We start from the raw sequence: 13,818 nt of genomic DNA on the forward strand, positions 1-13,818 counted from the left end.
ATACACTGCCCTTTGAAAGAACAAATTTCTTTGCACCCAGATTTTAGCAAATTTAAGCTTTATGACTCTTTCTAGATGCCAGACCAGGGGAAACGTAGAACAGAGAGATCTACAGCACATTGTTGTGCCGACCATGTGACGTCTCCGATATTACCCTGTCAAAGCCCCTGTGAGCGTTTTGTTTCACTGAAATCATTATAATTCTTTGAAACTCAGGAGTATATAGCTCTAGTCTAGTATGATCCTTTTGTTTTTGCCAGTCAAAGCCCACATTCTCAGGAGTCAATCTGCCGAATCTTTATTGCACTTCTTCCATCACAAATACTGTATATCCAGCCTTGGGTGAGGGGGCAAAACAGTGGGCCAGCTGCAACTCAGCCAGGGCTCCTTGTAATCCAGTAATGCTACTCCTGTACTGGAATCTCCTTCAACAAAAGCCTTCCTAATTGTTTTCTTCATCTACATGTTAGTTTTCAGTGATTTACTGTATTTTTTTTTATTTCACTGTATGTTTTGATACTGTATATGCGATTAATAACTGAATCGGAATCGACATGCAGGCACCCAGATCCACCTTTCATCATTTAAGAGATGTCTGACTTTTCAATTTTCTGTAAATGTACAGCAATGAGCTAAGCATGGGGTAAGAATAATGACTTGTAGGACATAACTTAGTCCAGCAGTTACTCATTGTAATACATTCCAGATTCAGTTTGGAATAGAGGGATTACTAAAATGAATAATGGTCAGACTATAAACACAAGAAATTCTGCAGATGCTGGAAATTCAAGGCAAAACACACAAAATGCTGGAGGGGCTCATCAGGTCAGGCAGCATCCATGGAAGTGAACAAACAGTTGGCATTTTGGGCCGAGACCCTTCTTCAGGACTGGAAAGGAATGAGGAGGCCAGAATAAAAAGTTAGGGCAGGGGGAAGGAGCATAGCTAGGTGATAGTGAAGCCAGGTGGGTGGGAAAGGTAAAGGGCTGGAGAGGAAGGGATCTGATAGAGAATGGTCAGATTAGTTCCTGAAATAGGACCTAGATAACACAATGAGTCGGATTATCTGAGGAGTCTTCTCCCATTGTAACTCTCGAATGTGTTCTTTAATGTGAGATTTCAGACTAGGAAAAAACAAACGGTTGAGTGTTGCTACACATAGATTTTTTGAAGGTAACAGAATAGATCAAGAGAGGATATGAGATTCATGTTTAGAGCTTCATAAATGAGGCCAGGAGCTGGTAAATGGAATGAATATCGATGGACATGTTGGGCCAAATGGCCTGTTTCTGTGCTAGACGATTCTATTACTACGACTCAGTTCAGCGATGAGATAGAGAGTACTCGTGTCAGCTGCTGATGTTTCTGGGCCATTCGGGTATTGATGCTTGGGAATTTCTTTTACATTCCAGAATTGAAATTGGAGATTTTCATCTGTAAAAATACATTTGAAAGCAATATCTATGCTCCGTGGTTTCCAATTTAGTCCATTGATATATGGCATTGCTGCTGCCTAGATGTCACTGCTGTTTGTAAATTTCCTTTTATTTGAATAAAGCAAAAGATTTATTCCAAACCAAATGTAACTTTTTCCACAATATAGCTGGATCTTTAAAAAAATAGAACTATCTTTTTTTGTGGAAACTAACGAGTAAGAAATGTTTTCCCTAAAGTGCTGGTGTGGTTTGGCATTTAAATATAAATATCAAGGCATATGAAAACTTGGAATAGTAGTGTAGCATTTTCAAAATAGATTGCAGAAAGGGCGATAGCGACAAAAATACATTAAAAATTATCTATGGAAGTATTAATCATGTTAAAAGACCATAAGACATAGGAGCAGAATTATGTCATTTGTCCCATTGAGTCTGCTCCAATATTGAATCATGGCTGATTTATTTTCCCTCTAAACCACACTCTCCTGCCTTCTTCCCATAACCTTTGACACCCTTACTAATCAAGAGCCTATCACCCTCTGATTTAAATATACCCAATGACTTGGTCTCCAATGCCGTCTGTGGCAATGAATTCCACAGATTCACTACCCGCTGGCTAAAGAAACACCTCCTCATCTGTTCTAAATGGGTGTCCTTGTATTCTGACGCTGAGCCCTCTTCAATATTCAGTAGGTTTCAATGAACTGTCATAATTTAGTGTACAATTTACCAAGTACATATCATTAATTTTAACCAATGTGTAATTGCAACAATTTTACTCCTCACATTGGCAATTCCATGCCCTTTCTTCAAATCTGTTCTTGACCTGTTGCTGAGATCTGACATGCAAGAAATTAACTAATGCACAGAAGAAGATTGATGAGCATTTTCACAGCCTAACCTTTTGTTTAATAACATAATGTTAAAAACATAATTCCCACTGATTTTTAGGAATGCCTGGCGCAGGATTGCTTGAAGTGAATAAGAAGCATTGGGGCTGGTAGTGAGAAATCCATTCACAGGGTCACATGAAAGCTCACTGTGTATAATACAAGGAATATAGCACCTCTCAAACTACCCACCCATCTCCTATCCCATCAACCACTTCTGGCCCTACCGATAGTACAGTCTGTGTGCCACATATTAGCCTATCAATCACCTCAGAACCACACATCGAGAGGAAGCAAGTTAACCTTGATCCTGAGGAATAGCCTACGAAGAAAAGACAAATCCATTTATACAGTTCTTTTCCCTTTTTGCCCAAATCAGATTAGTTCTCAACACATTGCTCAGCCAATTCTACTTAAATTAGACTGCATTTCTACACAGTAGATGAAGACAAAGCAGTGGATGTTGTCTGCATGGACTTTAGCAAGGCATTTGACAAGGTCACCCATGGGAGGTTGGTCAAGAAGATTCAGTCGCTCAGCATTCAGGATGAGGTAGTAAACTGGATTAGACATTGGCTTTGTGGGTAGGTGGTTGCCTCTCTGACTGGACTAGTGGAGTGCTGCAAGCATCGGTGCTTGTCCTTGGTGTCATCTAGATCATTGATATAGATGACAACGTGGTTAACTGGATCAGCAAATCTGCGGATGACACCAAGATTGGGGGTGTAGTTGACAGAGAGGAAGGCCATCACTGGCTTGCAGAGGGATCTGCATCAGCTGGAAAAATGGCAGGTGGAATTTAATGCAGACAAGTGTGCAGTGTTGTATTTCAGTAGGACCACCCAGGGAAGGTTTTACACAGTGAATGGTAGGACACTAAGGAGTGTGATAGAACAAAAGGACCTGGGAATACTGGTCCATAATTTGTTGAAAGTAGTGTCACAGGTGGATAGGGTTGTAAAGAAAGCTTTTGGCACATTGGCCTTCATAGATCAGTGTTGAGAACAGGAGATGGGATGTTATGTTGAAGTTGTATGATACACTGGTGAGGCCTAATTTGGAGTATTGTGTGCAGTTCTGGTTACTAACCTACAGGAAAGATGTGAGTGAGTTGAAAGAATACAGAGAAAATTTACAAGGATGTTAATGGGTCTGGAGGATCTGAGTTACAAGGTTGAATAGGTTAGGACTTTATTCCTTAGAGTGCAGAAGATTGAGGGGAGATATGATAGAGGTATACAAAATTATGAGGGGTATAGATAGGGTAAATGCAAGCAGGCTTGTTCCACTGCGGTTGGGTAGGACTATAACGAGAGGTCATGGGTTAAGGGTGAAAGATGAAAAGTGAAAAGTTTAAGGGGAGTATGAAGGGAAACCTCTTCACTCAGAAGGTCTTGAGAGTGTGGAAAGAGCTTGATTTCAATGTTTAAGTGAAGTTTGGATAGATATATGAATGGTAGGGGTATGGAGGGCTATGGGCCCGGTGCAGGTCAATGGGAGTAGGCAGTTTAAATGAATTCAGCATGGACTAGATGGGCCAAAGGGCCTGTTTCTGTCCTGTACTTTTCTATGACTCTACGACCAGTTTTACAATTATACTACCATACACTAAGAATGATCAGGTTTCCTACCAAACCCAACGAAATGCCTTCAGGTTTGTAAATCACCATAGAGGATTCTTTTTTCCCCCAGAAGTTGAAATCCCAGTCTCCACTAACAAAACAAAGAAAGGCAACTGCTCTTTTTTTTTCATTTTTTACATTCTTCAGTGTTTTTTACTTTTCACACAGCTGCCAAGATATTCGATGCTGCTAATCATTTCCCCCCCAAAAATCAAGCACAAGTATGTTGGCAAAGCTGCAGTGTTTTTGTGGAATAGGGTTATTAATTATATTACTTGAATAGGTATCCAATATATTTGTCTGCCTTTTGATACAGAGAAAATTTCTGTATGAGTTGTGTGCTCAGCTTGTTCAGTTTTATCTAGTTTTCTATTTAAGAGTGTAGTGGAAGTGTATAGTGAAGGCGATCTTCCGCTGTTATTTGGTTTCCAATTGGATTACAGGAGTGACTTGGCCATATGTCTTCCTCAAGAGGCCCCTGTAAATCCAGCCAGCAAAGTACCAATTCCTCTCACCTTTGTGTTTTTGCAGACTGATTAAGAAGCACAACAAAGAGGCTTTAACTGAAATACAACCAAAATATTTCTATTTTGTTCATAAATGAAATCTTGCATACTTACGTGATATCTTATGAGCTGAAGGAAAATGTGTTGTGAGATAATAGGAAGCTGCAGAGTGCTCTTTTACAGGTTTTCAAACTATAATATTAATTGATGTTTCCCTGCAATCAAAGGAAATGTAACACCTGCATCTTCACCTGCCCCCTCACCACCGTCCAGAGACTTAAGCAGCCTTTGAGGTGAAGCAGAGGTCCAACCTGGTCCACTGCATTTGGTGTTTATGAAATGGCCTGATCTACACTGGTGAATCAAAGGGTAGGAAAGTTGATCATTTCACAACATGTCTGCATTCAGTTCCACCATGAGCAGCTCGAGGTCCTGGTTGCATATCATTTAACTCTCCTTCCCACTCCCACATTGGCCTCGTCTATCCTTGGCCTTCTGATTCTCTGATTCTTCATTGCCGTGGAGAGACCAAAAGCGAATTGGAGGAACAATATCTCATATTCTGCTTGGACAGCTTACAAACCAATGGTATGACTATTGCATTTTCCAATTTCAGGGAACTCTCAACTCTCCTCCCTCCCCACCCCTTTTGCTTACTGGGTTTTCTTGTCAATTTCTTCTATGCTCCTTGCACCCACCACCAGGTTCCACCTGTCTAACATCCCCTCTCCATCTTGATCCACCTTTGGTCCCCATCCCTCTTCTATCTGATTCCAAGTGCCTGTCACCGCTCACCATCACCTGTCATCTACCAGCCTTTACCCATCTCCCCCGCCCATGCACTGCTATGCATTGCTCATCTTTCTTGCTCTGTAGTCCTGATATAGGGTCTCAACCTGAAACATCAGCTTAAAATTTTTGCCTCCACAGAAACTGCTTGACCTGCTGAGTTCTTCAGGCGCTGTTTATGTTCCTAGATTCCAACGTCTGCAGTTTTTCTTGTCTGGTGATGTAATTTTATGTAAATGCACAGATCCAATCTGTGATTCAAAATCAAACATCAGTCTTACATATGTGAATCATATTTCAAATAGTTACAAGAATTCTTTTGTACTCTGTTTTATTGATGTATCAGCATTTTCATTTGGGTGATAGGTGAGACAGTGGAAGTGACAGCAAAGTGCAGATATGCCATCTAGTGGCCATTCTACAGTGTAGCATAAATGATTAAAGCCGACTGTGTATGTGATCAAGATCAAACCACAATATACAGACAGACAGACAGACATACTTTATTGATCCTGAGGGAAATTGGGTTTTGTTACAGCCACGCCAACCAAGAATAGTGAAGAAATATAGCAATATAAAAACCATAAATAATTAAATAATAATAAGTTCATCATGCCAAGTGGAAATAAGTCCAGGACCAGCCTATTGGCTCAGGGTGTCTGACACTCCGAGGGAGGAGTTGTAAAGTTTGATGGCCACAGGCAGGAATGACTTCCTATGATGCTCAGTGTTACATCTTGGTGGAATGAGTCTCTGGCTGAATGTACACCTGTGCCTAACCAGTACATTATGGAGTGGATGGGAGTCATTGTCCAAGATGGCATGCAACTTGGACAGCATCCTCTTTTCAGACACCACCGTCAGAGAGTCCAGTTCCACCCCCACAACATCATTGGCCTTGCGAATGAGTTTGTTGGTGTCTGCTACCCTCAGCCTGCTGCCCCAGCACACAACAGCAAACATGATAGCACTGGCCACCACAGACTCGTAGAACATCCTCAGCATCGTCCGGCAGATGTTAAAGGACCTCAGTCTCCTCAGGAGGTAGAGACGGCTCTGACCCTTCTTGTAGACAGTCTCAGTGTTCTTTGACCAGTCCAGTTTATTGTCAATTCGTATCCCCAGGTATTTGTAATCTTCCACCATGTCCACACTGACCCCTTGGATGGAAACAGGGGTCACCGGTGCCTTAGCCCTCCTCAGGTCCACCACCAGCTCCTTAGTCTTTTTCCACCATTTTCTGTCTTTTTTTCTGTCCTATCAGCAACACATCTCCTTTAAAATTTTACTGGAGCAAACCTTATACTTGGAATTTTTAACATGAGAAAATCTGCAGATGCCAGAATTTTTATTTGTCTTTTAAGCCTTATGAAGTATTTTGGCCAACATTTTTAAAGTTAAATATAAAACTAATCACCCTTATTACAATTCATTTTATCACACAAACTCAAGTCTGTAGATATCCTTTACAGGTAATTTCTCACATCTTCCAGTGTACATGCAGGAGGTTTCTGATTAACTGTTATGTAGAATATGCTTTTAGCAAAATCGATGCTGCAGTCACAAACACAAAAAAATGTACAAAGTAACATAGTTAAAATATATTGCATAGTAAACTCAAAATAAAAGCTGAAGTTAATCAGCAATTATATTTTAATGGATTATTTGGCATTGAACAAGCTGATGGTCCACATAATTAAATAAATTTAAGAGACCATGATGTCCAAGGCTATGTAAGCACAATTTTCTTCTTAGTCTTCCTCACCATAATACTGCACCTCAACTCTATCAAACTTCCCACTGAAGTAGAGTTGAAGAACAGAATAAATGGGAAATCCTCCAACCTTCAATGATTCTATTCGGCAACCAAAATCACGCAGCCTCAGTTACTGATACACAATATGCAGACAATGCTTACATTTAGAGACTGGGCTCCAAGTCATTGTTGACTCCATTACTTAAGTACCTTGCACTGAAAATTGGGAAGACAAATTGCACCTGCTACACATCTTCCATCCCTGTCTCCAATCTCATCAATCAATAACTGGTAAATTTTCAACAGAAGGTTTCTCAGAGAAAATCAAACAGCAATGTTGAAACTTAACACTGCTTCCAGTAAACAAGCTCAACCTTCAGAAGGGAAAGACCACAAATCTGGTACCAACTCATGATCCTTGTGCTTCTGTGTGCCCTCCAGAGACAAACAACCTACACAGGTACGTCAAAACATGCTAAAAGTACCATCAATACTGACTCCATAAAAAATTATTCAAATCCAAGGGCTGAATCAATGTCACTATCCCTTCCTTGTCGACATCACCTATGGCACAGCTTTCTTGGCCTCACAATTATGCCAAGCTGTCCATGAATGTGGGTGTGCATAAGTTGCTGACTGTGGTATCCGAGAGTTAAGCTCATGCAGAATACTTGTCTTCCTCTCTTTGCTGTGACATATCCACATGTCCTATAGAATCACAATATCTCTTTCACTGTTACTCCATGTGGTAGAGCGTATAACTGTGAGTGGACATATCAGTGGCAACTCTTCACTTTGGCTTTGGATTATCTTCTAGGTCCCAAGCACAAAGTACTTTCCTTCCACTTTCCACCTTCTCCCCAAGGATATTGTCCTTGATAGAAGTGGCAGGTGTGCTTTCCTGTTGCCTCTTTCCCTCAAGTTCAAGTTCAGTTTATTGTCATTTAACCATACACGTGTATACCACCAAATAAAACAACATTCCTCTGGACCAAGGTGCACAATACAGCACATATAACTCACACACATACATAGAGTAAATTTACCACAAATAAATTAACAAACCATAAGGTGCATATGTGGTACAAATTTAAAAAGAACAGTATAACGGTACTAATGTTTCATGCATGATGAGACCTGGGTGGCGGCAAAGAATTCAGTAGTCTTACAGCCTGGGGTAAGAAACTGCTTCCCGTCCAAATGGTTCTTGTCCTGATGCTACAGTACCTCCTGCCTGATGGTAGGGGTGGGGTCAGAGATATTGTTGGATGGATGGGAAGGGTTGCTAACAATACTAAAAGCCCTGTGTACACAGCACTCCTGATAACCATCTCTAATGGGTGGAACGGACCCTGATAATCCTCTCAGCAGTCCTCACAATCTTTTGTACGGACTTGCGATCAGATGTCTTGCAATTCCTGTACCAAACAATGATGCTGCTGGTCAGGACACTCTCAATGGCACTCCTGTAAAAAAATTGGTTACAATGGGGTGGGGGGGGGGAACCCTTTCTCACCTCAATCTCTTCTGGAACTGGAGACACTGCTGTGCTTCTTTCAGCAAAGAGGTGGTGTTGAGGGACCAGGTGAGATTGTCCGTTAAGTATACTCCCAGAAACTTGGTGATCCTATTTCTTTCCGCAGAGGAACCGTGTACGTGCAGTGAGGTCAGCCTACACATTCCTGAAGTTCACAATCATCTGTTTGGTCTTGTCCACATTGAGTGTGAAGTTGTTGTGCTCACACCGTTCTGCCAGCTACTCTACCTCCTCTCTGCACGCCATCTCGTCATCATTGTTGATGAAGCCAAACACTGTTGTGTCATTAGCGAACTTGTTGATTGGTTTGAACTGCATCCAGTAGTGCAGGCATGCGTCAGCAGTTCGAACAGCAGCAAGCTGAGCTTGCAGCACTGGGGAGCACTGGTGCTCAGCATGATGGAGCTAGACACGTTTCTGCCAACATGGACTGACTATAGCCTTTCTGCCAGGAAGTTCAGGATACAGTGAAAAGCTTACCCACCGCCTTCTGAGGTACAATTGTGTTGAACACCAAGCTGAAGTTAATAAAAAGCAAACATGAGGAAATCTGCAGGTGCTGGAAATTCAAACAACAACACACACAAAATGCTGGTGGAACACAGCAGGCCAGGCAGCATTTATAGGAGAAGCACTGTCGACGTTTCAGTAAAAAAAATGGGATCCTCAGAAGGTCCAAAACTACCTTGGTAGTTAATGGTAGTTAACTAATGGTAGTCTCAACTACCATTACTGACGTAGGAACGTGGATCAAGATAAATTAGATTTTGAAAATTAATATAGAAATGTGAAAATAAATGTGCTTGTAATAAAAACAATTTAAAGAGAATGCAGAAAGTATTATTAGAAATAAAGAACACATATGAAAATGAACATAAATGCTGCAGTGACAACCTTGTTGAGAATACTGTAATACCAGTTACAGATTAGTACTACAGTGAATTCTGGTTTACTGTGGCATTGGTTAATCAGGGCAGCTGCTGATTTGGGACAACTCTTAAAGAACAAAAACAAATTGAGAAAATAGCTGGGATTCCCTTCATTTATTTCGGGACACTATGCCACTTAACTGCGGCAGGAGACTGTTGCCGAACCTTTTCAAACTAACGTCAGTCTCATGCACATCATGTGGCTGTTAGACATGACACCATGGAGCAAACAGTTTTTAAATCAATTTCACTACTTCAGTAAGTTAAGAACTACAAAGAAATTGAAGGTATTGACAATCATCTTGAACGTTACAGTGAAAATAAAGAATTGGAGGATGCAGTCGTCGATAGCACTGTATGAAAGCAGTTCATTATCTCCACTAGGTGTCTGCGTTAATTTTGTTCTTTGCATACACTGGATGAATTCATAGAAAACATAGAAAACCTACAGCACAATACAGACCCTTTGGCCCATCAAGTTGTGCCGAACATGTCCCTACCTTAGAAAATACTAGGGTTACCCTCTAAGTTTCTAAGCTCCATGTACCTATCCAAAAGTCTCCCTATCGTATCCGCATCCACCACCATTGCCGGCAGCCCATTCCACGCACTCACCACTGTCTGCGTAAAAAACTCACCCCTGACATCTCCTCTGTACCTACTCCCCAGCACCTTAAACCTGTGTCCTCTTGTGGTAACCAGTTCAGCCCTGGGAAAAAGCCTCTGATTATCCACACGATCAATGCCTCTCATTATCTTGTACACCTCTATCAGGTCAGCTCTCATCCTCCATTGCTCCAAAGAGAAAAGGCCAAGTTCACTCAACCTGTTTTCATAGGGCATGCTCCCCAATCCTGGCAACATCCTTGTAAATCTCCTCTGCTCCTTTTCTATGGTTTCCACATTCTTCCTGTCGTGAGATGACCAGAACTGAGCACAGTACTCCAAGTGGGTCTGACCAGGGTCTTATATAGCTGCAACATTACCTCTCAGCTCCTAAATTCAATCCCACTATTGATGAAGGTCAATACACCATATGCCTTCTTAACCACAGAGTCAACCTGTGCAGCTGCTTTGAGTGTCCTATTGATTTGGACCCCAAGATCCCTCTGATCCTCTACACTGCCAAGAGTCTTACCATTAATACTATATTCTACCATCATATTTGACCTACCAAAATGAACCACTTAACACTTATCTGGCACTCTTGCCACTTCTCAGCCCAGTTTTGCATCCTATCAATGTCCCGCTGTAACCTCTGACAGCCCTCCACATTATCCACAACACCCCCAACCTTTGTGTCATCAGCAAACTTACTAACCCATCCCTCCACTTCCTCATCCAGGTAACTATCGATAACTAAATTCCTCCATCGATAACTGTTAGGAACTAATACACAGTTTTATAGTACTGTAGTACTATTGGTAGTGTTCTAATTTGTTCTGTATTTTATTTAAATACATAATTTGTTCCTCAGTTTGTCTTTTTTAATACCTTTTAAACTATTTCAGGTAGCCACTTAATTGGACCAAAATGTACTTGTCTCGATGTGTCCCAATTAATTGGAAACCATTGTATTTGTGTTGAGAAATTGTAGCCTTTGCTGGTTTGGGAGGCATTACTTGTGAGTCCATGGAGAAAAAAAACTGAAACTTATTGTTTTTATTTATTAATTGAGATACAGCATGGAATTGGCCCTTCTGGCTCTTCGAGCTGTGGCACCCAGCCACCCCCAATTTAACCCCAGGATAATCGCAGGACAATTTACAATGACCAGGTAGCCAATCAACGGCTATGTCTTTGGACTGTGGGAGGAAACCGGAGCACCCAAAGGAAACCCACACAGCAACAGTGAAAACGTACCAACTCTGTACAGACAGCAGTCTTCGTAGAAACTATGCCCTTTTCCTCTACAGAGCTGTTGGACCTGGTGTCAATTCCCAGATCCAAGCATATATTTTCCTGTTTGCGTGTTTTCAGTCTTTCGTCTACTGTTGTAAAAACTACAAGTGCATCCCCTGCTACTGTGACAAGGCTGAACTGTTCCTGCTTGCCCCTCTCCTGTTTGCATCCTTCAATAAAGTCAATCACACTCATCCAATGGCTCTCCTCCTTTGTCCTTGTGAGTGAGTGTGGTGAACTCCATAGACCTGTCTGGACACGCACCCCCTGCTGACTGCTCCTGTGGCTCCTCCCACAGACCCCTGTATAAAGGCAATTGGAGGCACTGCTCCTCCCTCAGTCTCCAGGATGTTGTGTGGTGGTCTCTTGCTGCTGACGCTGCTTTCTTCCAGCTAATAAAAGCCTACCTTGACTCACGTCTCCGAGAGTTATTGATGGTGCATCAGTGAGACAATATCTTCTGGGTCCATTTTTATGTGGTTTCATTCACAATAATTTTTCATCAGGCTCCCACATTGCTATTACTGCCATACCCCATGGAGCTATCATTAGTTGCTACTCATTACATGAAATCCCTTAGTGATACTAACTGACACACCAAGGTGCCCTAACTTATGAAACTTGTCTAGACCATTCTGCTACCTCTAATTCAGCTCAGAAGAAAAACTAGAAATTCCTCCAACTGGGAAGACTGAAGCCATTACAGTATTATTGAACCTTTTTACAACTTCAATCCCACTGTCAGGAGAAATGGAAATGTGAGTAGACAGCGCAGAGCACCACTGTCGCCATTCCTCTCGATAAGTAGATCGCTTTGGATACTGTTATGGGGGATGACCTCCCAAGGGAATACCACGGGTTACTGACACTCAGCATAGGTCTGTGTGCAGAAGGGGTAAGGGGGTGAAGAGGGAAGTGGTAGTGATAGGGGACTCGGTAGTCTAGGGAATAAACTGGAGATACAGTGGATATAAATGGGACACCTGAATGGTATGGTGCCTCCCTGGTGCCAGGGTCAGGGGCATCTCAAATCACGTCCATGGCATTTTAGAGAGGAAGAGGGGGCAGCCACATGTCTTGGTGCATACTGGTATCAATGACATAGGAATGAAACACAAAGAGGTCCTGAAAAGAATTTGGAGAGCTAGGTAGAAAGCTGAGAAGCAGGACCTTCGGGGTAGTAATTTCTGGATTGCTGCCTGTGCCACACACCAGTGAGGGTAGAAACAGGATGATTTGGCAGATTAATGCATTACTGAGAAGCTGGTGCAGGGAGCAAGGCTTCAGGTCCTTGGATCATTCGGATCTTTTCTGGGGAAGGTATGGCCTGTAAAAAAATGCAGGTTGCACCTGAACCCAAGGGGAACCAACATTCTCGTGGGAGGGTTCGTTGGAGCTGTTGGGAAGGGTTTATATTAATCTGACAGGGGAATGTTATCCCGAGTGAAGGGATTCAGGATAGGACGGATGTTAAAAAAAAAAGCATAGATAGCATGCAGTCAGACTGTCAGTAAGAACAGGCAGATGATAGGACAAAATTGCATCCAGCAGGGTGAGTATCAGTGCATCAAGGATGCAAAATCAAAAAGGGTAGCAAATACAGTACAGAGTACAAATAACAAAGTGTTATATCTCATTGCACAGAATATAACAAATAAGGTGGATGACCTTGTTGCAATATTATAGATTGTCGAGTATGATGTTGTAGTCATCACTGAATTGTGGCTGAAGGATGGTTGCAGTTGGGAGTTGAATGTCCAAGGTTACAAGTTGTATCGAAGGCATAGGAATCTAGGCAGAGGGGATGGTGTGGTTCTGCTGGTAAAGAATGGCATCAAATCAGTAGAAAGATGTGACATAGACATTGTCTAGAAAGACGATGAAGCAAAACTGCAATTAAAAGGACCCTGATGGCAGACCACTGATATAATGGGAAATAGAAAAGGTACATCAAAAGGGCAATCTTCTGATGGTCATGAGAGATTTCAACATGCAGATCAGTTGGGAAAATCAGGTTTTTAATGAATCTCGAGAGTGAGTTTGTTGAATACCTATGAAGATGGCTTTTCAAAGCAGTTTGTCATTGAGCCTACTAGGGGATCAGCAAAAAACTGGATAGGATGTTATGTAATGAATTAGAGGTGATTAGGGAGCTTAAGGTAAGAGAACACTTAGGAAGCAGTGATAACACTATGATTGAGTTCGACTTGAAATTTGATAGGGAGAAAGTAAAGTCTGATGTAGCAGTATTTTAGTGAAGTAAATGAAATTACAGTGGTATGAGATGAGAGAGGAGTTGACCAAAGTAAATTGGAAGGAGCCCCTGGTAGAGATGACAGCAGAACAGCAATGGTGATAGTTTCTGGGGGAAATGAGGAAGGTGCAGGGTAGATGTATTACAAAAACAAAGAAATACTCAAACGGCAAAATAGTATAACCGTGGCCGACAAG

The sequence above is a fragment of the Hemitrygon akajei genome, chromosome 3 (genome assembly GCF_048418815.1).
Source record: "Hemitrygon akajei chromosome 3, sHemAka1.3, whole genome shotgun sequence".
In the NCBI taxonomy this organism is placed as follows: Eukaryota; Metazoa; Chordata; class Chondrichthyes; order Myliobatiformes; family Dasyatidae; genus Hemitrygon; species Hemitrygon akajei.